Source organism: Giraffa tippelskirchi, chromosome 9 (assembly GCF_054371585.1).
Source record: "Giraffa tippelskirchi isolate mGirTip1 chromosome 9, T2T-mGirTip1v1.2.pri, whole genome shotgun sequence".
NCBI classification, from domain to species: Eukaryota; Metazoa; Chordata; class Mammalia; order Artiodactyla; family Giraffidae; genus Giraffa; species Giraffa tippelskirchi.
Window position 1 is genome coordinate 153938467 of NC_137283.1, and position 27193 is coordinate 153965659.

The window sequence follows — 27193 nt, forward strand, 5'->3', positions numbered from 1 at the left end:
AGGATGTGGAGAAAAGGGAACCCTCCTACACTGTTGGTGGGAATGTAAATTGGTGCAGCCACTACAGAGAATAGTATGGAGATTTCTTTAAAAACTAAAAACAGTTACCATATGATACAGCAATCCCACTCCTGGGTCTATATCCAGAAAAGATGAAAACTCTAACTCAAAAAGATACACGCACCAGACAAGAAAGCAAGCTAAGTGCCCATGGACATGTGAGTGAATAATGATATGTATGCAGTGGAATATTATTCAGCAATAAAAAAGAATGAAACAATGCCATTTGCAGTAACATGTGTGAACCTAGAGATTATCATACTAAGTGAAATAAGTCAGAGAAAGACAAATATCATATCATTTCAGTTACACACAAAATCTTTAACAATGATACAAATGAACTTATTTACAAAATAGAAACAGACTCACAGATAGACAGAAAACAAAACTATGATTACCAAAGGGGGAAGGGGAGGGATAATTAGGAGTTTCATATTAATAGATACACACTACAGTATCCAAAATGCCAGGATGGATGAAGCACAAATGAAATGCCGGGCTGGATGAAGCACAAGCTGGAATCAAGATTGCCAAGAGAAATATCAATAACTTCAGATATGCAGATGACACCACCCTTATGGCAGAAAGTGAAGAAGAACTAAAGAGCCTCTTGATGAAAGGAAAGAGGAGAGTGAAAAAGTTGGCTTAAAACTCAACATTCAAAAAACGAAGATCATGGCATCCGGTCCCATCACTTCATGGCAAATAGATGAGGAAACAATGGAAACAGTGACAGACGACAGATTTTATTTTCTGGGGCTCCAAAATCACTGCAGATGGTGATTGCAGCCATGAAATTCAAAGACATTTGCTCCTTGGAAGAAAAGCTATGACCAACCTAGACAGCATATTAAAAAGCAGAGACATTACTTTGTCAACAAAGGTCTGTCTAGTCAAAGCTATGGTTTTTCCAGTAGTCATGTATAGATGTGAGAGTTGGACTATAAAGAAAACTGAGCACTGAAGAATTGATGCTTTTGAACTGTAGTGTTGGAGAAGATTCTTGAGAGTTCCTTGGACTGCAAGGAGATTCAACCAGTCAATCCTAAAGGAAATCAGTTCTGAATATTCATTGGAAGGACTAATGTTGAGGCTGAAATTCCAATCCTTTGGCCACCTGATGCAAAGAACTGACTCATTGGAAAAGACCCTCATGCCGGGAAAGATTAAAGGCAGGAGGAGAAGGGGACAACAGAGGATGAGACAGTTGGATAGCATCACTGACTCGATGGACATGAGTTTGAGCAATCTCCAACAGCTAGTTATGGACAGGGAGTCCTGGTGTGCTGCAGTCCATGGGGTCGCAAAGAGTCAGACACGACCAAGCAACTGAACTGAACAGTATACAAGACAGATAAATAACAAAGTTCTACTGTAGAGCACAGGGCACTATATTCAATACCTTATAATAACCTATAATGGAAAAGAATCTGAAAAACTATGTAAAATGTATATATACATATACATACATATTATGTAAAACTGAATCACTTTGCTGTACACCAAAAACTACCACAGCAGTCACCTATACTTCAATAAAAATATTAACAATTTTATAAAACAAAATAATCAGCAAACAAGTAAGATACCAAGTGAAGGAAAATTCAAAACATAAAAATACAAATGACTAACACTGGCCACCTAATGCAAAGAGCCAACTCATTGGAAAAGACTTTGAGGCTGGGAAAGATTGAGAAGGAGAGGGAAGCGGCAGAGGGTGAGATGGTCAGATAGCATCGCTGACTCAGTGGGCATGAATTTCAACAAATTCAAGGAGATGGTGAAGGACAGAGGAGCCTGGTGTGCTGCAGTCCATGAGGTTGCAAACAGTCAAACACGACTTAGCAACTAAACAACCACAATATTCAGTCTCACTAGTAATGAAATAAGCTCAAAGTAAAACAACAGCCTAACTCCATTTTTAATCTTTGAGACCGGCATACACACAAAAAATTGTTAGAGGTTAAGTTTGGTGGGGGGTGTTGAAAAGAAAAATTTGTTGTTGGGATGTCCAATTATACCTTTGCTTGTCAAGATGATGTTGATGACAATGGTGACATTCACAATGACTGCTGACATTTGCTGAATCTTTATCATCTGCCATCAACTATGGGCTTCCCAGGTGGCATGAGTGGTAAAGAACCCACCTGCCAATGCAGGAGACACAGGAGACTCAGGTTTGATCCCTGGTGTGAGAAGATCCCCTGGAGGGCATGGCAACCCACTCCAGTATTCTTGCCTGAAGAATCCCATGGACAGAGGAGCCTGGTGGGCTCCTCCTCCAGTCCATGGGGTCGCAGGGGTCAGACACGACTGAAGCAACTGAGCACCATACCAAACAAGCGAAGAGTTTGACAATATATTCTTAATGAAAAAGTAGGGAAAATATGTGCAGTGGAACTTCACTCACTTTTTATTGTAAAAATATAGGTTTATATGATACAACTCACACATCAGTGCCTTGGAGGGAAAAGTCTGAAGAAATCTACAGCAAAATATGTATACTGGGACTTTCCTGGTAGCCCAGTGGTTAAGAATCAATTCCTTAAACATGTTTCTATCCATTTCAGAACCTTTGTACATGCTCTTCAACATTCAGGTCAATTCTCATTTAGTCAAGAAAGCTTTCCACTACATTTATTAGAGATCAGTATCTTTTCATATATTCTCATAGCTCCTTATCTTTTATTCATAGAAGGTCTCACAACTGTACAGAATTATTAATTTTGCAATTACTTTGCTAACATCTGACTCCCACTATAGTAACTTACCTGAGGGCAACAGGCACTCTCTTACCTTGTCTATCTGTTTACTGCTCTGTACCCAGTCTTTGTATACTGGTTGACTGAATAGACTTTTGTTGAGTAAGTGAATTTAAAATACAAAAAATAAAAGCTCTAAACTACAGATGAGTTTCCATAAAGAAAACCTATGAAGTTCAATTTTTTCTCATTTAGTGGAATAGTACTGTCATGAATAGCCCATGAGAAATCTCCCTCCCAATCTGCAGAAGGTGGAAGTGAGACTGTGTGATGTCAAACCTCCCTGAGTCAAAGAGCAAATGGGTAGAAATAATATGCAATCACTGGTGCAAGGAGCATAGATGAGGGGATGTGCCTTTATGGAGGCTACATGAGTGTTGACTTATGTAGTTCACTTAGTGGTTTTGGAATTTTGGTGCTATATTTCCTGAGGTTGTTGACATATGTGAAATCTAAAATGTCACCAAAATGATTCAAAGTGGGGCAGAAGAATTGCCAAAACAACCTAAGCTTAATCTAGTTTCTCCTCTTCCATACAAAGCACACAGCCATACTTTAGAAGAATTAGAAAGTGGAATGATATTTATGAAGACTCATGGAAATACACTTGCTTACTGTCTGGACAAAAAGAACCAGCTCAGCTAATGATGTTATAGTGTACATGGTATCTCTAAAAAATAGGTAGCACCAAGATTCGATAAAAATATTTATAAAGCACACAATAAAATTAGCTTGTGGAAAATACTAATAATGCTGGCAAAAGTGATTTGGAAGTAATAATTTTTCCATAGTCCCAACCTTTCTGAGAATATTAGCTTGAGGAAGGTGCCTATGAGTGAAAGAGTTAAAGGAAGAAGTAGAAAAATCTATTTTAAGTCTCTTAATCATTAAAAGTGGTTGTTTATATAAAACTCCTAGAGGAAAACATAGGCAAAACACTCTCCAACATAAATCACAGCAGGATCCTCTATGACCCACCTCCCAGAATATTGGAAATAAAAGCAAAAATAAACAAATGGGACCTAATTAAACTTAAAAGCTTTTGCACAACAAAGGAAACTATAAGCAAGGTGAAAAAGATAGCCCTTGGAATGGGAGAAAATAGTAGCAAATGAAGCAACGGACAAACAATTAATCTCAAAAATATACAAGCAACTCCTGCAGCTCAATTCCAGAAAAATAAACGACCCAATCAAAAAGTGGGCCAAAGAACTAAACAGACACTTCTCCAAAGAAGACCTACAGATGGCTAACAAACACATGAAAAGATGCTCAACATCACTCATTATCAGAGAAATGCAAATCAAAACCACAATGAGGTACCATTGCACGCCCGTCAGAATGGCTGCTATCCAAAAGACTACAAGCAATAAATGCTGGAGAGGGTGTGGAGAAAAGGGAACCCTCTTACACTGTTGGTGGGAATGCAAACTAGTACAGCCACTATGGAGAACAGTGTGGAGATTCCTCAAAAAACTGGAAATAGAACTGCCATATGACCCAGCAATACCACTGCTGGGCATACACACTGAGGAAACCAGAATTGAAAGAGACACGTGTACCCCAGTGTTCATCGCAGCACTGTTTACAATAGCCAGGACACGGAAGCAGCCTAGATGCCCATCAGCAGATGAATGGATAAGGAAGCTGTGGTACATATACACAATGGAATATTACCCAGCCATTAAAAAGAGTACATTCAAATCAGTTCTAATGAGGTGGATGAAACTGGAGCCTATTATACAGAATGAAGTAAGCCAGAAAGAAAAACACCAATACAGTATATTAACACATATATATGGTATTTAGTCAATCGGTAAAGATAACCCTGTATGCGAGACATCAAAAGAGACACAGATAAATAGAACAGTATTATGGACTCTATGGGAGAGGGCGAGGGTGGGATGATATGGGAGAATGGCATGGAAGCATGTAAATTATCATATGTGAAACAAATCACCAGTCCAGGTTCAATGCATGATACAGGGTGCTTGGGGCTGGTGCACTGGGATGACCCGGAGGGTTGGGATGGGGAGGGAGGTGGAAGGGGGGCTCTGGAAGGGGAAAACATGTACACCCATGGTGGATTCATGTCAATGTATGGCAAAACAAATACAATATTGTAAAGTTAAAAAATTTAAAAAAAAAAGTGGTTGTTTGATAGATTACCATGCAATATTTGGCATATTCTTGGAAGAAGTTCAAAAAGTACTCAATTCCCACCTATTTATTTATATGAGAACTAGTTTTAAGTGCTCACATACATAAAAAACAATAATAGGACTAAAACTGGTTCTGAACTCAAATACTAGAAATAAATAATACTCATGGGTATTGTTACATACCCAACAGTTTGGCCTCCTGATGCAAAGAGTCGACTCATTAGAAAAGACCCTAATGCTGGGAAAGATTGAAGGCAGGAGGAGAAGGGGACAACAGAGGACGAGATGGTTGGATGACATCACTGACTCAATGGACGTGAGTTTAAGCAAGCTGTGGGAGATGGTGATGGATGGCAAAAGCCTGGAGTGCTGCAGTCCATGGTGTTGCAAATAGTCGGACATGACTGAGCAACTGAACAACAAAATTGTTACATAATTAGAAAGAAAGTTTCATCTGTGTCATTAAACACTGCATCTTCAATAAAAACATTTACCTCTTGTATTAATCATTATTTGTCAAGATGTGTAACATATTCATATTTTTGTTAAGTTACAAACCAATAATAATTATAATGACTCACTCCAAATGAAATAATTTATGGTTTAAAGAATTATGCACTTCAAAATTTTTTAATAAATTTCATTTTAAATATATGCAATATATTGTTGAAATGTATTACAGGATTATTAATAAGTTTTAAGATAAAAATGTTTTATAATTGTACAAAAATCCATGGAGCATTGGAATAAAAATATGAGTTCTAGGGGGAAAAATGTGCTATGTAAAATCTAAAACTCCAAAGATTCCTTTAAAAAAATAATTAAACATATCAAATTTCTGTTTATATTGAATAAGTTATATTTAAAGAGAATATAACAGTTTTCGGGCTTTCCCAGTGGCAGAAGCCATAGGAGACGTGGGTTTGATTCCAGGTCAGGGAGATCTCCTGGAGAAGGGCACGGCAATCCACTCCCATATGCCTGCTTGGAAAATCCCATGGACAGGGGAGTCTGGCAGTCTATAGTCCATAGGGTTTCAAAGGGTCAGACGTGATTGACGTGACTTAGCATGCACGTATAACCTTTTTTCACTATCAAGATTTATAATATGCCACAAATTACATCTTTTGCAACTATTTAAACGTATGATAAAAACTCTAGGTGACAACTTAAAATGTGAGGGAGTACGTAGGGTTTCCATATTATTTTATAGATATACAACCAAAAAAAATGTTTTAAAATCACTGCACGCACATGGTTTAGGGCCAAACAGATCTCACTCCACCACTTAAATGTGGAAACTTAAAAAAAATCACCTAATTTCTCTAAATAGTAAGAGCTTCATCCATTAAACAGAAATGACAATAACCAGCTGATAGGATTTTGTTAGAATTAAGTGAAATATCATATGGGAGACACGTGGATGCTCAACAAGAGACAGCAATTACCTAGAATGGGTGCAATTACCCAGAAATAGCTTTGTTATAGAAAACTATTCTTCCTAATGGAGTTAGCACACAACTAAAGGGTTTGAACAAGTTAGATAACAGGTTTCATCAAATAAAATAGCTTTCCCACTTCAAGGTTGAATAAACTCCCTAACCTACTCTCCTAGACACATTTTTGGTACCTTATTTCAGAGTTTAAGGAAATAGTTTTCTCAGTCATATCTGAGACAATTACCTTCTTTAAAGAACAATTCCTTAACACAATACCACATGCTGCTGCTCCTGCTGCTAAGTCGCTTCAGTCGTGCCCGACTCTGTGCGACCCCATAGACGGCAGCCCACCAGGCTCCCCCGTCCCTGGGATTCTCCAGGCAAGAACACTGGAGTGGGCTGCCATTTCCTTCTCCAAGGCATGAAAGTGAAAAGTGAAAGTGAAGTCGCTCAGTCATGTCCGACCCTTAGCGACCCCATGGACTGCAGCCTACCAGGCTCCTCCGTCCATGGGAGTTTCCAGGCAAGAGTACTGGAGTGGGGTGCCATTGCCTTCTCCCAGTACCACATGAGAATTAGCAAAAGCACTAAAGTCATTACTGTTTTTTAAGTCAGTGAGATGAAATCAAATAAAATATTTTTATTTCTGATAAGTCCTGTAATTGAAAAGTGGAAATATATTTCAGTACAATTCCAAAGATGAGATTGTTCCTAAATTTATTACTGGTTTTCTGGACTGAATGTTTGTGTCCCTGCAAAATCCATATGTTGACATCTAATTCCAAGCGTGATAGTATTTGGAGGTGGGGACTTTGGGAGGTAATTAGGTCATGATGCAGTATGGGGGAGCCCTCATAAGTGAAATTGCCCTCATTAGAAGGGACCAGACTCACTCTCTCCCGTTATGTAGCTACAAAAAGAATCAGCAGTCTGCAACCCAGAAGAGAGCTCGTACCTGAACCTGACCAAGCTGACACCATGTTCTTGGACTTCCAGCCTCCAGAACTGTGAGAAGTGAATTTCTATTGTTGATAAGCCCCCTTGTTTACAATATTTTGTTACAGCAGCCCAGGCTAACTAAGACGCTGATGAAGAATCATTCCTTTTTGTTTTATCCTAACAAAATAAAACTTCATTCTAGCAATTTATTTAGAAACTTTTTGGTACGCTAGTTAAGTAGAAATATGTATTCTGGTCCCATATCATTTTAAAACCAGAAAATAAATTAAGAATATCAATACACAACAAATGCACTATTCATAAAGCAGCCAGTTGATAATTAGCATTTTTTTAACTTAAAAAAAATTCACTAAAGGCAGTTATAGTTTCCATTGATCCAAAAGTAACTGTCTTAATTATAATCTTTGGGATGATGAAGTAAAACAAGTACCATGCCTACCCTTTTAAAGAAGACAATTTATTATGATCTCAAGATAATTTTCCGTTTGAAAGAAACTATGGGCTAGGCTTATTCTCTTTTTCATGGAGCCTTAAGTGAAAAACAACATAATGAACAAAAAGTTTAAAAGCCAACAGATTCATTCACAACAGGCTTATCCTTTAAAATTACAGTGTTAGCATTCAACAAGACACTCTCAGAACAGTAAATGGATTTACAGACAATCCGAGAGCATAGGCAAACAATGTGCATTATTCTTAATCCAAAAACTAGAGCTCTTCGGAAACAGAAAATGCTGGTCACCCTAAAGGCAGAACTCTCAATCATCAAAAAGCATGGAAAATGTGTGACAACAAAGTACACACTTAACTAGCAACGAAACCAGCCTGTAAGCATCTTCTGTTAAGTGACTGTCCATCATAGCAACACCATGGGAGCAGGAGAGAAAATGCATCTTTGCTCAGATAAAAAAGTGAAGGACATGAATCAGTCCATTAGCTTTACTCCTTAGCAGGACATCTCTTATTAAGGCAGAGTAGGAGAGAAGGGAGCAAAATTCAAGATGCCCCCCTCACACCCCCCCAACAGGAGCATGCATGCAGGGATGTATTGGGTGAGTTCATCTGTGGTTATTACTTTGTCCAGGAAATTTACCAAAGGGAAAAATTTATTCAAATTATTTCAAACTTTTTCCTGTTAGTTTTATTGTCATTCTGTCCAATCCATCTCTCCTATAAGTTTTAGAAGTCTTATTCTTCTTCTTTCATTTATTTTCTCTTTTTTTGTCTTTAACTCTGCCACTCATTTCACTGCATTTCTTTTCTGCGGTCTCTCCACTTTGAGGATAATCTGACAGATGGTTTTAAGAGTCGCAGCTTTTTTTAAAGAAACTATAATTAAAATTATTTTATTTTCAACACCACTGAAATGCTGTGATCCATCGTCTGGGGAGATTGGCAGCCCTCATCTTTTCTTCTCCATCCTGCCTTCCCACATAAGCTTTCAGCCCTGACAATCACGATTTAGACATAAAAATACACAAATCTAAGAGGGAAAAGCCCTTCTTTCAGCCAATAATGTCAATCTCTATCCCCAAATGATCATTTTTACCATCGTAACAAGGAGGTGGCAAACTCTAAGCGACGAAGAACAATCCCTCTTCTACCTCTTGGAGGAACCTACACCAACCCAGAAGGCTGCTGGCCGTCCCCCTCCCCGCCCCCGCTTTGTGAGGCACAAAGCTCTCTTACATCTTTGACCTCAGATGTATAGGTCCTTTTGCAGCTTCCAGAACCCGAAAGACTCACAGATTATGATCTGCAACCCAGCATGCCCTAGGGCTCTGGCAAGTGACTGGAGCCCTGCCAATCCCCCTCCAGGTGTAGCCAGTGCTGCCCACGTATGCCCTGTGCCCATTGCTCTCAACAAGGCACTTCCCCTTTAGCAGCTAGTGGGGTCAACCAGATGCCCAGAGACCAGTGGGACTCATCCCTATGGAATCGATTCTGTTCTTGTGACTGTCTTAAATTCTATGATGCTAGCCCAGATTAACCCCACCAGCCCTCCAGAATTGGGCTAGCACACTGATTTTTGGCTCTTCAAATTATGTATAAAGGCAGGGGCCCTGCAAAATATACTTTCACCCACCCCCTCAACATACACACACACAAATATACACACCGTAGTAGCAACTTCATGCACCAATGCAGATAAAGTCTGCAAAGTACCTGCCTCCTCTCCTATACCAGTGACAGAAGGAAGGACCTTGTAGGAGTCAGTCATTCTAGCATTCAAACTAGCTGTGTGCTTAGGCTGGATTTACAAGATCTGTGATGGAAACCCAAGGAACCTCCTCAATGGTCTGACTAGCCCCAGTATGCTCCATCAATTAAGAACAGGGCTTCCAGGCCTATGACAAGGCCACAGGAACCACTGGTACCCCTTCTCACAAAGTATCAGTTATTAGGTCCACTACAGGGTGTTCCGAAATACACCCTGTTTGTCCACAATGGCAGCTCCTAGTAATAACACCTGATCCCTAAATTCACTTCACTCCAGCCTGTACGGGGTGAGAGTAGATGCTGTATGCTAAGATGGGCCAGACAAGAATGGCAAATGATCACCCTTCCCTTTCTACAATCTGCAGCCCTAAATTTATCCACATGACTTACAGGCATATTTTCTCTCTCTGGAAGAGAGTACATGTTTCTGACTGTAACATTCAGGCTGTGTTTACACTGCTCTGAGGCAACCTGTCAGCTTAATCAAGCTTTACCCAACAACCTTCCATTCAACCCTCTTTCCACAAAAGTAAGCATAACTCCATGCAGCAGTGCCCTCTGCTGTGGGACCATTGCAGGCTAGAAAGAAGCTAGAAAAATTATTACAAAAGCTGCCTGCTGTTTGTACCCATTGCTCTGGAGTTGGACAAAAATTCCTCTTTTGTTTGGCTGATTCTTTCTTGGGAAATATTGTTTCGATGGGACTTAGGATTTTGCAAAATAGTGCATGAGGCCCAATCCAAAAGCAGAGGTCATGATCATAAGGAGCTAACCTGCTGTGCATCAAAATAGGAAAGGCTGCCTTAACCAAGGGGCTTCCAGGGTGGCACTAGTGGTAAAGAACCCACCTGCCAATGCAGGAGGAGGTGGTAAGAGATGCAGGTTCGATCCCTGGGTCAGAAAGATGTCCTGGATGAGGAAATGGCACCTTACTCCAGTAATCTTGCCTGGGAAACCCCATGCACAGAGGATCCTGGTGGGTTACAGTTCATGGGGTCGCAAAGAGTCGGACACAACTGAGCATCTGAGCACAGGTACAGCCTTTATCAAAAGAAAAAAGGCGACTTCTCTTAGATACAGTGACACTCGGCAGGATTCTCAACAATTGTTTGCAGTCTTCACATCAACTCAGTAAAGTAACATTACCTACACTTTTACAAATAAAGAAACTGATATACAGGGCACGTAGAGTGGCTACTTCACATAGCTAGTAAGTCATAAAGTCAAAATTAGAATTCAAGTCTTCAGACTCCCAGCTTGGGGTCCTTTGGATATTAGCAATGCTGCCTCTTATAATAAACTTTGCTTTTTCAACTTCTCCTTCACAGCATGCTTAATTTTTCTGCAAACAGTAAATCTCATCACATTCTTAGAGAATAAATTGAGTGCCATAATTCTTGTAGACACTCCAGGCCAGGCATACAGTAGGCACCTAATAAATATCTGTTGACTTATTCTGACCCTCCCTCTACTTTAGGACAAGTTAGAGTAAACTTAAACAATTTACCAAATTTGAACAATTCAGAGAAGCTTTATGTGACTCACCACAATTGACATCTTTTACTCAAAGGGCTGACCTTTCCAGGTGGCTCAGCGGTAAAGAATTCACCTGCTAATGCAGGAGACATAAGAGACATGGGTTCAATCCCGGGGTCGGGAAGATCCTCTGAAGGAGGAAATGGCAACCCACTCCAGTATTCTTGCCTGGAGAATCCCATGGAGAGAGGAGCCTGGTGGGCTACAGTCCATGGGGTTGCAAAGAGTCAGATATGAGTGAGCGATTAAGCATGCACTCAAAGGGCTACAGATCAGCTGCCACGGGGTGATTTTGAAGGATCTGATCAGCAAGGAATATAGTACCTAGAAAGAGACATCAGAGACTCAAATGCAGTTTGTTTTCAAATTAAGCACCCTTGCTAAGACTTCATTCATAAATAATGTAGGGCTCACTTCCTGGTTGCAGTCCTAAATATCTGTATCAGTCTCTCAACAACTTTGATGCAAGTACCTGAATTTTGTGTCTGCTGACAAATTCTTGGTTAATGTCTCCAAAATTTTTAAACAAGTATTAGAGTTCTTGCCAAGATGCATTTCTATTTATTATCTAAGAAGAGCTGTTAAATTATTAAACCCATTCTTGTGTGTGTGTGTGTGTGTGTGTGTGTGTGTGTGTGTGTGTGCGCGCGCGCATGCTCAGTCACTCAGCCATGTCTCTTTGTGACCCCATGGACTTTTGCCCAACAGGCTCCTCTGTCCATGGGATTTCCGAGGCAAGAATACTGGAGTGGGTGGCCATTTCCTCCTCCAGAGGATTTTCCCAACCAGGATTGAACCCGAATCTCCTGTGTCTCCTGCATTGCAGGCAGATTCTTTGCCTGCTGAGCCAAAAGCCATTCTTAAATACCCCCAAGTTCAGACGTTTGTTGACACAATCCATGTACTGTTGCCTTCAGAACTAGATTAGCTGTCTCTGGAATCATAATACATATGCAAAGAGACACCTAGTGGACAAACAGATACGTACACTATTGAGCTTGAGACCAGAGACAGAGTGAAAGATCATTCTGACTCCCTAATTTAACATGCTTTAGACTTCAGTTTAGCAGTTTTTAAAACTACTGGAATCATAAAGCTGGATATCTAAGTTTTACAAAATATTACTTTATGTTCATTTCTACAGGAAATTTTTGCTCTTCTATTGTTTTTTTTTTACTTAGACTATCATCGACATAAAGTCCTGAGAAATAACACAAAAATGAGAGGAGAATGAAATTGACCATCCATTTGTGTTTCTCCGAACACGTGTGCTTATTTTTGGTTTCCACCTCTTCACAGACCTTATGTATGAGATTTTCCATTGCCTTTGGGTTGTTTTATTCTTGCTTTTAATTAAGTAAAGCTTTCTTTTTTTTTTTTCCAGCCAGTTTCCTGTGGTCTGCCCGCTCTCTTCATTTCGTACTCCCTTCTCACCCACACCTCACCTACACACAGTTTTATACCCGTCTTCTCACATTCAACTTATATATGCACCTGCAACCCTCCCACTGCCCTAGATAATTTTAACCTCAAAAGTAAAAGTCTTGTCATCACAAGAAAGCAAGGAATTATTTATCTATTCCTGACCCCATTTTACTGAAATTTGGTTATGTCCAATGTTTAGAAGAGAAATGTTTTATTAATTAAATAGATAAGTTAAATTTCAATGTGTATGAATGCCTGGACTCCAACTTATAGAATTTTAGCTCTGAAAGAGAAACGCTTGTTCTTGAGGAAACCAGACAACATTGAAACCAGACAACATTTACAAAGTCCACTCACTCTGAGACTGCCGTACCAGGAAAAGCCAAGTCATGTGGAGTCCCAGGAGAACAAAGTGCCAGGAGATGCCAAGAACACAGATGTGTGGTTGAAAAAGTGGTCTTGGAAGTGGGTCCTCCGGTCCCAACCACCCCAGCTGAAACCACATGAAACATATGAACAGCCAAGCCAAGCAAGTTCAGTTCAGTTCAGTCATTCAGTCGTGTCTGACTCTTTGCAACCCTATAGACTGTATCATGGGGTCCCGGCGGCAGCCAGGAGGAGCTACCCCGTGCCCGAGGTTGGGGTGGCGGCTGAGAGGAGCTACCGTGCATCTGAGGTAAGGGGCAGCGGCTGCGCTTTGTTGGAAACAGTGGAAACAGTGTCAGACTTTATTTTTTTGGGCTCCAAAATCACGGCAGATGGTGATTGCAGCCATGAAATTAAAAGATGCTTACTCCTTGGAAGGAAAGTTATGACCAACCTAGATAGCATATTAAAAAGCAGAGACATTACTTTGCCAACAAAGGTCCGTCTAGTCAAGGCTATGGTTTTTCCAGTAGTCATGTATGGATGTGAGAGTTGGACTGTGAAGAAAGCTGAGTGCCAAGGAATTGATGCTTTTGAACTGTGGTGTTGGAGAAGACTCTAGAGAGTCCCTTGGACTGCAAGGAGATCCAACCAGTCCATCCTAAAGGAGATCAGTCCTGGGTGTTCATTGGAAGGACTGATGTTGAAGCTGAAACTCCAATACTTTGGCCACCTCATGTGAAGAACTGACTCACTGGAAAAGACCCTAACGCTGGGAAGGATTGGGGGCAGGAGGAGAAGGGGACGACAGAGGATGAGATGGCTGGATGGCATCACCGACTCGATGGACATGGGTTTGGGTGGACTCAGGGAGTTGGTGATGGACAAGGAGGCCTAGTGTGCTGCGATTCATGGGGTCGCAAAGAGTCGGACATGACTGAGCGACTGAACTGAACTGAAGACTGCAGCATGCCAGGCTTCCCAAGCCAAGCCAAGCCAAGCCAAGCCCTTCCCAAATTCTGTCATGGGCAAACCAATGAGGTCCTCTACCATTTTCAATAAGCTCTTTCCTCCACAGTGTATTTGATGGCAAAATCTTGAACCTTTTCTTGGATATTAGGACTATACCAAAGATTCTCAACATTTTATCAGAAGTGCTCATTAAAAATAGTAAGAATTACAATAATTAAAAAATAAGAAATTAAGATCGCCTATTTTCAGAAAATATGATTTTACACATTGTTGTTGAACAACAACAATGATTTTACACATGGGAAAGAATCAACACAAATTATTTAAACTAAAAGTGGACAGAGAAGGCTTGCTAGATACCAGCCCAGTATGTAAAAACCAATAACTTTTCTACATTCCAGCAACAAATAGCATGAAAATAAAATTTGTAAGAAGATATGCATATAGCAACATCATTAAATCCCAAATCTCTTGGAATGAATCTGACAAAAGACATGGAATACTTCTATAAGGAAATCTATAAAACACTAATGGAAGAAATTTAAGAAGATCTAAAGAAATGGAAGGCTAGGTTATGTTCATTAATTAGAGAACTCAATTGTAAAGATGACTATGGTTAGTGCTTTTTCTTTCCTGTTAGTTTTATTATCTTACAGCCATAGGATATTATTTCACCTTTTATTTTAAAATTTTTGTTGTTTTGTCTTTCATTTTGGATCTATAATCTACTTGCAACTGATTTTTGATTCTGGTTAGTTTCATTTTTCAAATTAATAACTAATTGTCTCAGCATCATTTATTGAAAATACTGTCATTTTCTCGCTGGGTCTAATCATAAAGGAGAAACTTCGTAAGTTGGAACCCTAAAACTAAGAATTTTCATTTTCCAAAAGACAACATTATGGACTGTAAAAGCAAGAAAATGAATGAGAAAAGATATGTGCAGTATATATAACCTATACAAGGCTATATTCCAGAATGCATAAAGAACTCTTATAGGAGTCAGAAACACACAGAAAACGCCAAAAGAAAAATGAAAAAAGTCTAAAGAGGCATTTATTTCACAAAGGAGGATATCAATTAATAAATATGTGTATGAGAAGTTGCTAAGCCTCATTAACAATCAGTGACATAAAAGGCAAACCTGTAAAGAAATATCATTAAACATCCATCAAAATCATGAAATTTTAGAAGACCGACAATAGCAAGTAGGTTGTAGAGCCAATGAAAACAATCAAACAACTGCTGCTGGAAGTGTAAACGATTGTTTTGGAAAACTGCTTGCAAAAATCTGCTAAAGCTAACCAGTATAGCCTATGACCCATAAATTTTATTCTTAAGTATACCTGCATCAGATATGCATGCACACATACACTGAAAACATATATAAGAATGTTTCTAGCAGCTTTATTGATAATAACAAAATGTTTTTAAAAATCCAAATGTCTATCAACAGGGAAGTGGATAAATAAATTGTGGATTAGTCACACAATGGAATACTACTTAGCAATAAAAAGGGGGAACTCATCTCACAATCTTGTAATGAGAGAAAAGAAATCATGTATCAAAGAAAATAAATGGTATGATTCTGTTTATACAAAATAATAAAACTGGCAAAACTAGACCTCAGTGTTTAGCAAAGTACACTTGGGTCATAAAATTATACAAAAATGCAAGGAAGTATGGATCACAAATGACAGGAAAGTGGTTGCCTTTAAGGGAAGGCAGGGATTATTTATTAGAAGGGGCACAAAAGGTGTCCTGGGGTCCCAAGAGTATCCTTTCTTGATTCAAGTAGTAGTTACAAGAATTTTTTCTGTGTGATAAATCGTCAAGCTATTCAAATTAGTTTTGTGTACTCTTCTCTATTAATATTATTTTAGTATGTTTTACTTCAAAATAAAATTTAAGAAGTAAGATTTAGCAATATGTTATCTAAAAAGGATATGAAATGTTAAATTAAAAGAAACAGATATCTAAGCAAACATAAACTAAAAGAAAGCTGTGATGACAATTTTAATATCTGAAAATATAAAATTCATGATAAATATATACATCTATAACAAAAAATAAGATTAGAAAATATAACCTGTATAAAGAGATAAATACATTGTCTTCAGTTCAGTTCAGTTCAGTTCAGTTGCTCAGTCGTGTCCAACTCTTTGCGACCCCACGAATCGCAGCACGCCAGGCCTCCCTGTCCATCACCAACTCCCGGAGTCTACCCAAACCCATGTCCATCGAGTCAGTGATGCCATCCAACCATCTCATCCTCTGTCGTCCCCTTCTCCTCCTGCCCCCAATCCTTCCCAGCGTTAGGGTCTTTTCCAATGAGTCAGTTCTTTGCATGAGGTGGCCAAAGTATTGGAGTTTCAGCTTCAACATCAGTCCTTCCAATGAACACCCAGGACTGATCTCCTTTAGGATGGACTGGTTGTTATTTCCTTGCTGTGTTCATTTCCAAGGCAAACTATTCAATATCACGGTAATCCAAGTCTATGCCCTGACCAGTAATGCTGAAGAAGCTGAACTTGAACGGTTCTATGAAGACTTACAAGACCTTTTAGAACTAACACCCAAAAAAGATGTCCTTTTCATTATAGGAGACTGGAATGCAAAAGTAGGAAGTCAGGAAACACCTGGCATAACAGGCAAATTTGGCCTTGGAGTACCGAATGAAGCAGGGCAAAGGCTAATATAGAGTTTTGCCAAGAGAACACACTGGTCATAGCAAACATCCTCTTCCAACAACACAAGAGAAGACTCTACACATGGACATCACCAGATAGTCAACACCGAAATCAGACTGATTATATTTTTTGCAGCCAAAGATGGAGAAGCTCTATACAGTCAGCAAAAACAAGATCGGGAGCAGACTGAGGCTCAGATCATGAACTGCTTATTGCCAAATTCAGACTTAAATTGAAGAAAGTAGGGAAAACCACTAGACCATTCAGGTATGACCTAAATCAAATCCCTCTAGATTATACATTGTCTTAAGAAACCACAACTCAGAACTGGGAAGAGAAATATATAACTTAACAATTATATATATAAGTTATAGATAACTTAACAAAAATAAAATGTCGTAGTTTATTGACATTAAACTATGTCAGTAGTTTAAGCAGACAATAAATAAACAGAAATGTAGATGACACAAATTAGTAAATTTATATACACAAAACTCTATACTCGAGAAACAAAGGATAAATTCTCATTTTCAGAATACACAGTATTTGTCAATAATTGGCAAAAGTACTACATTACAAAGAAGTTTTGATAAACTTCACAAAGTCACTTTAACACAGACTATGTTCTCTGGTTCTCTGGTTCCAAATAGGAAAAGGAGTATGTCAAGGCCGTATATTGTCACCCTGCTTATTTAACTTATATGCAGAGTACATCATGAGAAACGCTGGGCTGGAAGAAACACAAGCTGGAATCAAGATTGCCGGGAGAAATTTCAATAACCTCAGATATGGAGATGACACCACTTATGGCAGAAAGTGAAGAAGAACTAAAGAGCCTCTTGATGAAAGTGAAAGAGGAGAGTGAAAAAGTTGACTTAAAGCTCAACGTTCAGAAAACTAAGATCATGGCATCTGGTCCCATTACTTCATAAGAAATAGATGGGGAAACAGTGGAAACAGTGTCAGACTTTATTTTTGGGGGCTTCAAAATCACTGCTGATGGTGATTGCAGCCATGAAATTAAAAGACGCTTACTCTGTGGAAGGAAGGTTATGGCCAACCTAGATAGCATATTTAAAAGCAGAGACACTACTTTGCCAACAAAGGTCCATCTAGTCAAGGCTATGGTTTTTCCAGTGGTCATGTATGGATGTGAGAGTTGGACGGTGAAGAAAGCTGAGTGCCGAGGAATTGATGCTTTTAAACTGTGGTGTTGGAGAAGACTCTTGAGAGTCCCTTGGACTGCAAGGAGATCCAATCAATCCATCCTAAAGGAGATCAGTCCTGGGTGTTCACTGGAAGGACTGATGTTGAAGCTGAATCTCCAATCCTTTGGCCACCTCATGCGAAGAGTTGACTCACTGGAAAAGACCCTAATGCTGGGAAGGATTGGGGACAGGAGGAGAAGGGGATGACAGAGGATGAGATGGTTGGATGGCATCACTGACTCGATGGACATGGGTTTGGGTAGACTCCAGGAGTTGGTGATGGACAGGGAGGCCTGGCGTGCTGCAATTCATGGGGTAGCAAAGAGTCAGACACGACTGAGCAACTGAACTGAACTGAACTGATGTTCTCTGACTGTAATGCATTAATTATAGAAATTAAGAATGAAAACTTTAGCCCCTGGTGGTAGCTCAGATGGTAAAGAATCTGCCTGTAATGTGGAGACCTGGGTTCGATCCCTGGGATGAGAAGATTCCCTGGAGTAGGAAATGGTAACCCACTCCAGTATTCTTGCCTGGAGAATTTTCTGGACTGAGGAGCCTGGCAGGCTATAGTCCATGGGGTTGCAAAGAGTCGGACATGACTGAGAGACTAATGCCACTAACTAATAATGAAAACATAGCTTTAAAAAGTCTGTATATCTGGAAACTAAATCTTGCATTACTAAAAAAAAAACTGGATAATCAACAAGGACTTGTGTATAGCACAGGGAACTCCACTCAATATTCTAGGATACAATAACTTATACAGGAAAAGAATCTGAAAAAGAATGGATATGTGTAAATGTATACAACTGAACTACTTTGCTGTACTCCTGAAACTAACACAACACTGTAAATTAACTATACCCCAATATAAATATAAAAATTAAATTTTAAAAATATTCTAAAATTTTAATGGATTAAAAAGAAAATGGGAAATAATTAGAATTTATCACCATTGAAAACACTACATACCAAAAGTCTTAGGAAACACAGCTAAAGCATTTTTCAAAGGAAAATTTATACCTTAAATTCATTTATCAAAACACAAGAGGAATAAAAATAGATTAAGAGCTTAACAAAGAAACTACAAAAATAGCAAAATAACAAACCCAAGGAGGAAGTAGTAAAAATAAAGGCAGAAATCAATAAAATAGAAAAATATAGAGAAGATTAATAAAACACAAAGCTAAGCTAATTCTTTAAACAAAAATTAGTAAAGTAGAAATTCAACAAGACTGACAAGGGGGAAAAATTAGATGCAAATAAAAACTTCTGAGTTATAGCTCTTAACCTACCAACTATTCAGCCTGAAATTGTCAACATCAAAAAATTTCACTCAAATGCAGATAAATAATTAAGAAAAAACCTAATATAGAGATATTACTCAGCTATCCATCTTTGAATCTGCTTTCATGAAAGAAATAAAATATTCTTTGCCAAAGTCTAGCATTTTTTCACACATTGATCAATGGGAGTAAAAATATAATTGAAAATGAAATAAATTATTCATAAAATCAAAGAAAATTATTTTCCCTATAATTTTTTCCAGGAAAAATTCCCTAACATTTAAAAACTAATTATATCATGTAAAATTCAAAATCAAGCAAATTGGAAAATTACCATCTAGTTTCAGATCTGCTGCTTTCTTCTACCTATTAATCTCAGGCCCTTTAAATACAGGCCCCCATTTCTCAAATTCTTCACTAGAAGGATCGTTTAGTGACTACTTATTAATTTTTGCCTGGCCAGCTCCTTTTACTTCAAGAAATTGCCTCTCCCCCTTCGTTGTGGCTCTGTTAATCTTATGGCTCCACATTCCCACACAGGAGCAAGTATATGGCTTAGGTTTGCCAACCATTCATTCATTCAGCAGATAGGTAATGGCTGATCACATGCCAGGCAGTTTAACAGACTGAAGATACAATATTGAACACAACAGATAAAACCTCCTGCCCTCATGGAATCTACAAACATGGAAGTAGACAAACAACAAGATAAGTAAGTAAAACAAATGGTATATTAGGTGGAGATAAATGGGGAAAAATAAAATAGGGAGTATTATAGAGGGTTGTGATTTTTAAATAGATGGATAGAAATGAACTCACTAAATAGCTAACATTTGGGTAAAGACCTGAAAGACGTAAAGAAACAGCCAACGGCTACTCTAGGGTGAAGCAGCCCAGGTTTAGGGAATGGTCAATGCAGTGGCCCCAGGTTGGGACTGGGTGTGTGTCTGGCCTGTTGAGGCATAACAAGGAGTCCAGCAGTGTCGGCTGAGTAAGCAATGGAAGGAGAACGCAGCAGATGAAGTCAGAGGGGTCGTGGAAGGTCAGAGCATGCAGATCTTGGTGGTCATTTTTTTTATTTGCATTAGGAATGATCATTTTTATTGTAAAGTCAAAGAGAAATTTGAATTGAGAATTATGTAAATTATGTAAATTACATAAATCTAGTAGGTGTGAGAACTGGGTCTGAACTAAGGCCATACATAGTGACAAAGACCAACTGATTCTCCTTTGTTAGCATCACTGATAGAAATTGATCTCTTCCATTCTCACTACTTCAAAGTGTAGTTCAGCCCATCATCACCTGGCCTGGACCACTTTAGTTGATTCCTCTTATCTTGGTTCCTATGTTTCCATTTCATCTTCAATCCTGCTAACAGATAAACCTTTCTAAGATCTGATCATGTTACTTGTCAATTACAAACCCTTCCAAGGCTTCTTATCAACTCTATGACATGGTACAAATCTGTCAGTGTGGCCCTGTGTAAGCTGCATCCTGCATCTCTCTTGTATCATCTTTTAGATCTTGGTGGTCTTTCAAGTGATGGTTGAAGACTCTAGCTTTCTAGTTGAAGAGAAGCAGGCAAGTATTGCAGGGTTTTGATCTGACAAACACATTAGCAGCTCTGGCTGTAACATTGAAGGAGGCTGAAGGGAGCGAGAATATAAACTGAGGAACTAGTTAAGAGTTCCCTGAGGTCATCCCTGGAAGATGCAAGAATGTCTTGAGCCCAAACAGGAGCAGTAGAGGTGGTAAGAAGTAGATGGACCCAAATACTTAACCTCTTTGACACAATGACCAATTCAGAAAGGAGTACATGAACCAACTCAAGATAATCAGGAAATTCTTCCAGGAGTATTAGGATAAGATTTGTCCTTTTTTTCTTGGGATTTTAGTCATAATGCAACACTAACCTGGAGTTAACTGTGGCCATCTTGGTTACCTGGTAGAGAGACTAGAGAACGAAACCAAAATGGCGTGAAGCGGAGCACAAAGAGGGGAAAAAACTCTTCCTCTGCCACAAAATGCTGAATCACACACACTTCCAAAGGTGTGCCCTTGAATCTTGTAGTTTAGCTGCTAAGTTGTGCCTGACTCTTTGCGACCCTATGGACTGCAGACCGACAGGCTCCTCTGTCCACGGGTTTTCCCAGGCAGGAATACTGGAGTGGGCTGCATTTCCTTCTCCAGGGGTCTTCCCAACCCAGGGATCAAACCTGCATCTCCTGCACTAGAAGGTGGATTCTTTACCATTGAGCCACCAGGGACATGTCATGAAATTTCAGAATTCTGAAGAGATACAGAAAATTCTTAAAGTTTATAGACAAGATAAAAAGGTATTATCTACACAGAAACAAAATAAGAATGACAACAGTTTTCCCATATGCAACATGGGATGTCAAAGATATTGGAGCTTTGCCTTGAAAATTCTAAACGAAAATACATTTTCTCCATAAAATTCAATATCTAGTCAAACACACAGTCAATCATGAGGTCAAAATACCTTCTCAGACATGTTTATTCTCCATGTACCCTATATAAAAGTATTGCTTGGTAAAATACTCTAATAAAAGGAGAAAACCATGATATTAAGATATAGGGAAAGTTGAATAATGGGAAAAAATTATGAAAGCCAATCCATTAAAACTGTTCTTAGTTTCATATTACTAGCTTGATATCCCATGAATTGATTTTGCAACAAACCTCTGTGTTTAGAGTTACATTTAATTTCAAGTAATGGTTTTACTTAGAAGAAATAATAGATATTATTAACAATACAAATAGAGTCTATAGACATCTAAACATTTGAGGGCCATTTTTTTCCATTGTTGATTACATCTATACCCTAATTCCTTGCCAGCAATACTTGCTTTATTTTCCCCAACCTGAAGTCAGCAAGTAAAAAAACATGAAATTAATTTTAAAAGATTAAAATCGCTCACCAAAGGAAAGCATATTAAAATATAAAGAATTAGAGAGGTGACGGAGTTAGAAAGTTGTTTCATATAGGTGTCGAATACAAGGATTTCCAGCAAAATTCATCAAAGAAGAAATGACTGGTGCTCGCTGTAACTGGTTTTTCTCTCCCCGCTGGCCCCCAAGAAGACTTCCAGCCTCATGTGGTGAGGAGTGGCCATGTGCCTAGTTCTGGGCAACAGTGGAGGTGATGTGCAACACCTCCCATCTGGAGACGAGTGTGAATCCGCCACGTGCTCTCTTCTGCTGTCACGGCAAACCCTGCAGCCACCCACTGCCATGCTGATGCCACAAGGGGTGGGGCTTCACCAGCTTGCATCCTTGAGTGACTGTGTGGAGTAGAGGGGCCCTCCCCTTCTCATGTCATCTAGTACTGAATATATAGTGTAAATAAGAAATCAAAGTTTCTTGTGTAAAGCGGCTGAGCCTTCAGAGTTAATCTGCTACCACGGCACAGCCTAGCGTGGCCTGATAAGGGTTATTTTGCCTTTCTAATCATTAACAAAAGACTTTTCTAATTTACTTACGTTAGGTGTAAATTTTTCTCTTGGAAAGTAAACTGACATATACCCAAGGTAGTTAATCCCTTTTTTGAACACATTAGTGGAAGGTGTTTGATTAAGAAAGACATTGACATTTCTACTGAGGACCATAAACTCAGAGGAAAATGTCTGAAATAAGAACTGTTTTGCTTCCTGAGTAAGCTTATTTCTCTCCTCCCCCCTTTTCCTCACTCTCTACAAACAATAAATGCAGAACATTTTCTGGGAAAATGCCCCCTTAACTTGTGCAAGTAACCTCAAAAGATTTCAAAATATTCAGCTAATACCTACCAGTTTTAGAATCAGATTCTGTCCCTTAGAAAGCTATGGTCATATCCTGAACCAAAATTTAAGAAAGCACAAATATCATTAGCCAGTTAAAATAACAGCCCCATGTTAACCTGCCGTCTCAATAATTTGAAGAGGCTGCAGATTCTGTTTCAAAGAACAACATCTATGTAAGTAATTTCTCAGCAAGCCACTCCTCTCTTTGTAATTTAGCCCCTATCCCTGTTCACACTGGAACGCATGCATGCATGCGACGTCGCTTCAGTTGTCCCCAACTCTCTGTGACCATATGGACTGTAGCCCTCCAGGTTCCTCTGTCCATGGGATTCTTCAAGCAAGAATACTTTGGATTGCCATGCCCTCCTCCAGGGTCAAAATGGTATATTTTGTGTAAAAGAATTACAAGTCTTCAAGAAGAAAGAAACATATGTGGTAACTACTCCTTCACTGCCAGAACAGATTTTTAACATAGAGTCTATTTTAAAATAAGTCAAGAAATCCTTGGAGTCTAAGTTGTTTTTCCATTAGAAGTCTGAGACTTGGCCCTACATATTTCTGTTCTGAAAAAACTCTATTGACATTCTGAATCACCTGGAAACGTAAATTAACATTGAGTAGGTCTTAGAACATAATATTCATAGACAAGAGCAAAAAAAAAAAAAAAGAACAGGAGAAAATACATTTGTGTTCAAAATATAGTCACACAAAACTTCACAATATTCACTGCCCAGCAAGAATATGTCAAAATGATTAGAAAAGCATTCTGTACTTAAAAACTCTGTGAAGACTACTGGTAGGAAAGTCAAATGGTACAGTTGTTGTGGAAAACAATACAGTGGTGCCTTAAAAAATTAAAAATAGAATGACCATACTATTCATCAATTTGACTTCCGGGTATGTTGTCACAAGAATTGAAAGCAGAATCTCAAAGAAATATTTGTACATCCACGTTTGTAAGAGCATTATCCACAATAGCTCAAAACATGGATGCAACCAAAAAGCAGATGAATGGATAAGCAAAATACACACAATGGAATATTATTCAGTGTTAAAAAGGAAGGAAATTCTGCAAAATGCTACAACATAAATGAACCCTGAGGACGTTATGTTATGAGGAATAAGCCAGTCACAAAAAGGCAAACACTGTATGATTCCATTTATATGAAATATTTAGAGTAATCGAAACCATGAGACAGGAAGTATAATGTTTGTTGCCAGGGGCTGGTGGGAGGGAAAAGGGGAGAGTTATTATTTAATGGGCATAAAGTTTCAGCTCTACAAGATGAAAAGGGCTATGGGAAATGGTGGTAATTTATATGTGGGCATCTAGTTGCTAATAAAATAGATTCTTCACATAATTATAGTTTTATGGTATTTGATAGTTAGGGTACGTTCCTGCCCACTAAAGGGATCAAACAAGATAATTCCGTAAATAAACTGCTTTACTAAACAGCTCTCTTACTGAAAAGTAATCACTATCAAGAATCCATTTTCAGGTCCTCAGGAAAATCCAGAGGACCAAATACAACTGGTTACTTATTAATTCTATTAGCTTCTCTCTGCATTAATTCTACCATAGGGATAAATATACCTAGGCTATTACAATTTGGTTCACAAATTAGAATAACAAAGTGGAGTCCAGGCTGTTCAAGTCACAAATATCACTAAGAGAAAGAATTAGCTCTGAAGAGTTCTCAATTACATACCAAAAAGCTATGAGGGTCCTTGTTCCAGTTCTGTTGCTTCAGATCTGTTCAAGAAAAAGTCAAGAAAGTGGTCATCAGATTTCTGTCAGGACAACTGCATGGGAGGAGGTCAAAGTCCTACCACATCAATCCCAAGAAAAGGCAACAAAATAGCAACTTTCTAATCATAACAACAACCACCATAACTTTGTTTTCTATGTCTGTGAGATTATTTCTGGTTTGTAAGTAAGTTTATTTGTATCATATTTTATATTCCACATATAAGTAATATCATACGATATTTGCCTTTCTCTGTCTTCCCTTAATATGATAATATCTAGTCCATCACTACAGTAAAAAGTCCTCTATTTTCAAGTCAAACACAACCAGACATCTTCTTTTCCTCTTCTACAGCCTGCACTGCACATGGTTCACACTTTGTGGCTTAAATTTCTAGTTTTGTTATTTTAAACTGCAAGGTAATGTGATGTTATGTTTTACCTAAATATTTTCCAAGTACAATGATTTGAAATTATAACAGCTCACCAGAAACAATGTAGAAGTAGATGAATGTGAGCTGTATTGAATGCCAAGTCACTGGCTTCTGTTCATGTTTGTATTTAACGCACCTAGCAGTAAGCCAGCCATCTTTCTCCCCACAAGACTTGATGTCACTTCTTTCCGCTTTTCAAAGCAGTGAAAACAGCATTGTTTCACGCTGTGGTAATCAGCATTTGTACAAGAACTTCTTAGTGTTGATATATTAAATTCGTTGTAAAATTTTTCTTTTTACTCTTGGACCTCACAATCCTGGTATTGTTTGGTTGAAGGCCAACTCAAGAAAAGTTGGGGTATCAGTGCATGTAACTTGCTCAGAGCCAGAAGAATGAATCTGTAAGTAGACATTCCAGCCAGAAAGAGCACAAACAGGTTTTCCCATCAAGAGCACTCATGGGCTTAAAAGCCAGACAAGTTTTGTAGTAATACTGAAATTTATAAAGTAATACCACCCATGTCTAGGTAAATGTGACTGCAGATGCTTATCTGGGTGGTATTTGGACTCAGATGTACTTTGAGTTTAGGAAGATCTTAAAGAAATTGGGTGCTATTTTCCACTGGTTAAAACCACTTCACCACCTCCAGAAAGCCTCACACTGAGAGGACAGATTAAGATCCATTTACTCTTCCACCCAGGCACAATTTCTCTGACACTCAATGCTTTGAATATCTCATTTCAAAAGAAAAGAGTAATTTCAAATGCCTGAATAATGAGTACAATATTTCACCCTTATCCAGTGCTCAGTGTCATAAGGAAGCAGAGACAGAATCCTGAAAATACCCAAAGAAGGAACAAAATTCTCCTTTCAACTTCCACAGAATGCTGCAATTGTAACATCATTTTCTTTTTGAGTTGGCATATCATGCACCCCCTCAAAGAAAAATCTATATCTTAGCCTTAGGAAAAGCATTATTCTTATCCTTCATTTGAATTCATTATGTAGGTCAAATACAGTAAAGAAAGCTGCATTTGAAGACCATGCCTTGAATATATAAATTGCAGCCAGACAGAAAGAGTGGATGAAAAATGTTTCAGCAGTGAAGTCTTTAATAGAACATGTACCATTCATTTTCCCCCCACCAATTCTCAACAGACTCCCATTGTCTTCAAACAACAATAAGAGAGGCTGTCTGCAGTTAATTTAATCATTGTCATTTCCTAAGAAATAAGGACTGATGTCTATTGAAAATTATTCCAATTATGTCTTTGAAAATGAGTTCAAAACTGTTAAAATGACTGCTTTCAATACTATATTAACCTCTACCAAATGTTATTAGTTATTCTCAAAATCTTCTTAGAGAAAAAGAAAATGACATTAATGCCTAACTTTTTTATTCAGTAAAAATTCAAACTGGAGATGCCACAATCATTTTAAAAATTTTGCTCAAATCTGATCTACTTAAGGATTAATCTAACCCTTTTCTATGACATCCCAAGAAGCAATTTCTCTGATTAAAAACAAAAACATGGCCAAAATCCATTTTATTGTACCAAATAAAATCAATGCTCTGCAATCACTTGAAAATAAGTAGAAGATAAGCAGAGAGAAGGCATCTCACAAAAAGAACAATGAAGCAATGATGAAAATCACAGTGTCTATGTGTGCTGAGTCGCTTCAGTCGTGTCCAACTCTTTGCAACCCTATAGGCTGTAGCCACTCAGGCTCCTCTGTCCATGGATTCTCCAGGTAAGAATACTGGAATGGGTTGCCATGCCCTCCTCCAGGGGATCTTCCCGACCCAGGGATCAAACCCACATCTCTTACATCTCCTGCATTGGCAGGCAGGTTCTTTACCACTAGCGCCACCTGGGAAGCCCGAAAATCATAATAGCCAACATTTATTAAGCCCTGATTATTATTTCATTTGTGTTTATGCGAGATGCTGTACATGCATTCATCATGTAGTTTGCACAACAACTCTGCAAAGTTGATCCTGTTTTTATTCCCATTTTACAGATGAAGACAAATGTCCTGAAATGTGCAGCTCTGGCCAGGCTGGCGTCCACTACTCTGTGGACAGCTGCCACCCCAATACTCATAGGTGGCTCCCTG

At 38.7% G+C, this 27193-nt stretch overlaps 1 protein-coding gene across 17 annotated transcripts in view; it reads right to left on the reverse strand.

The window, feature by feature from the left end:
- Positions 1 to 27193, reverse strand: part of IPCEF1 (interaction protein for cytohesin exchange factors 1) — a 204801-nt gene that overhangs the window by 95891 nt on the left and 81717 nt on the right. For 10 of the 17 annotated variants that reach the window (XM_081530338.1, XM_081530331.1, XM_081530340.1 and 7 more), the window contains one exon: positions 24603 to 24646. The exons of 5 other annotated variants lie outside the window; for them this stretch is intronic. The gene's annotated coding sequence lies outside the window, so the exon portion shown is untranslated. Of the gene's footprint in view, positions 1 to 10451; positions 10645 to 12921; positions 13058 to 24602; positions 24647 to 27193 lie in introns of all 17 variants that reach the window. 2 more of the 17 variants (XM_081530344.1, XM_081530333.1) reach the window with 1 other exon arrangement.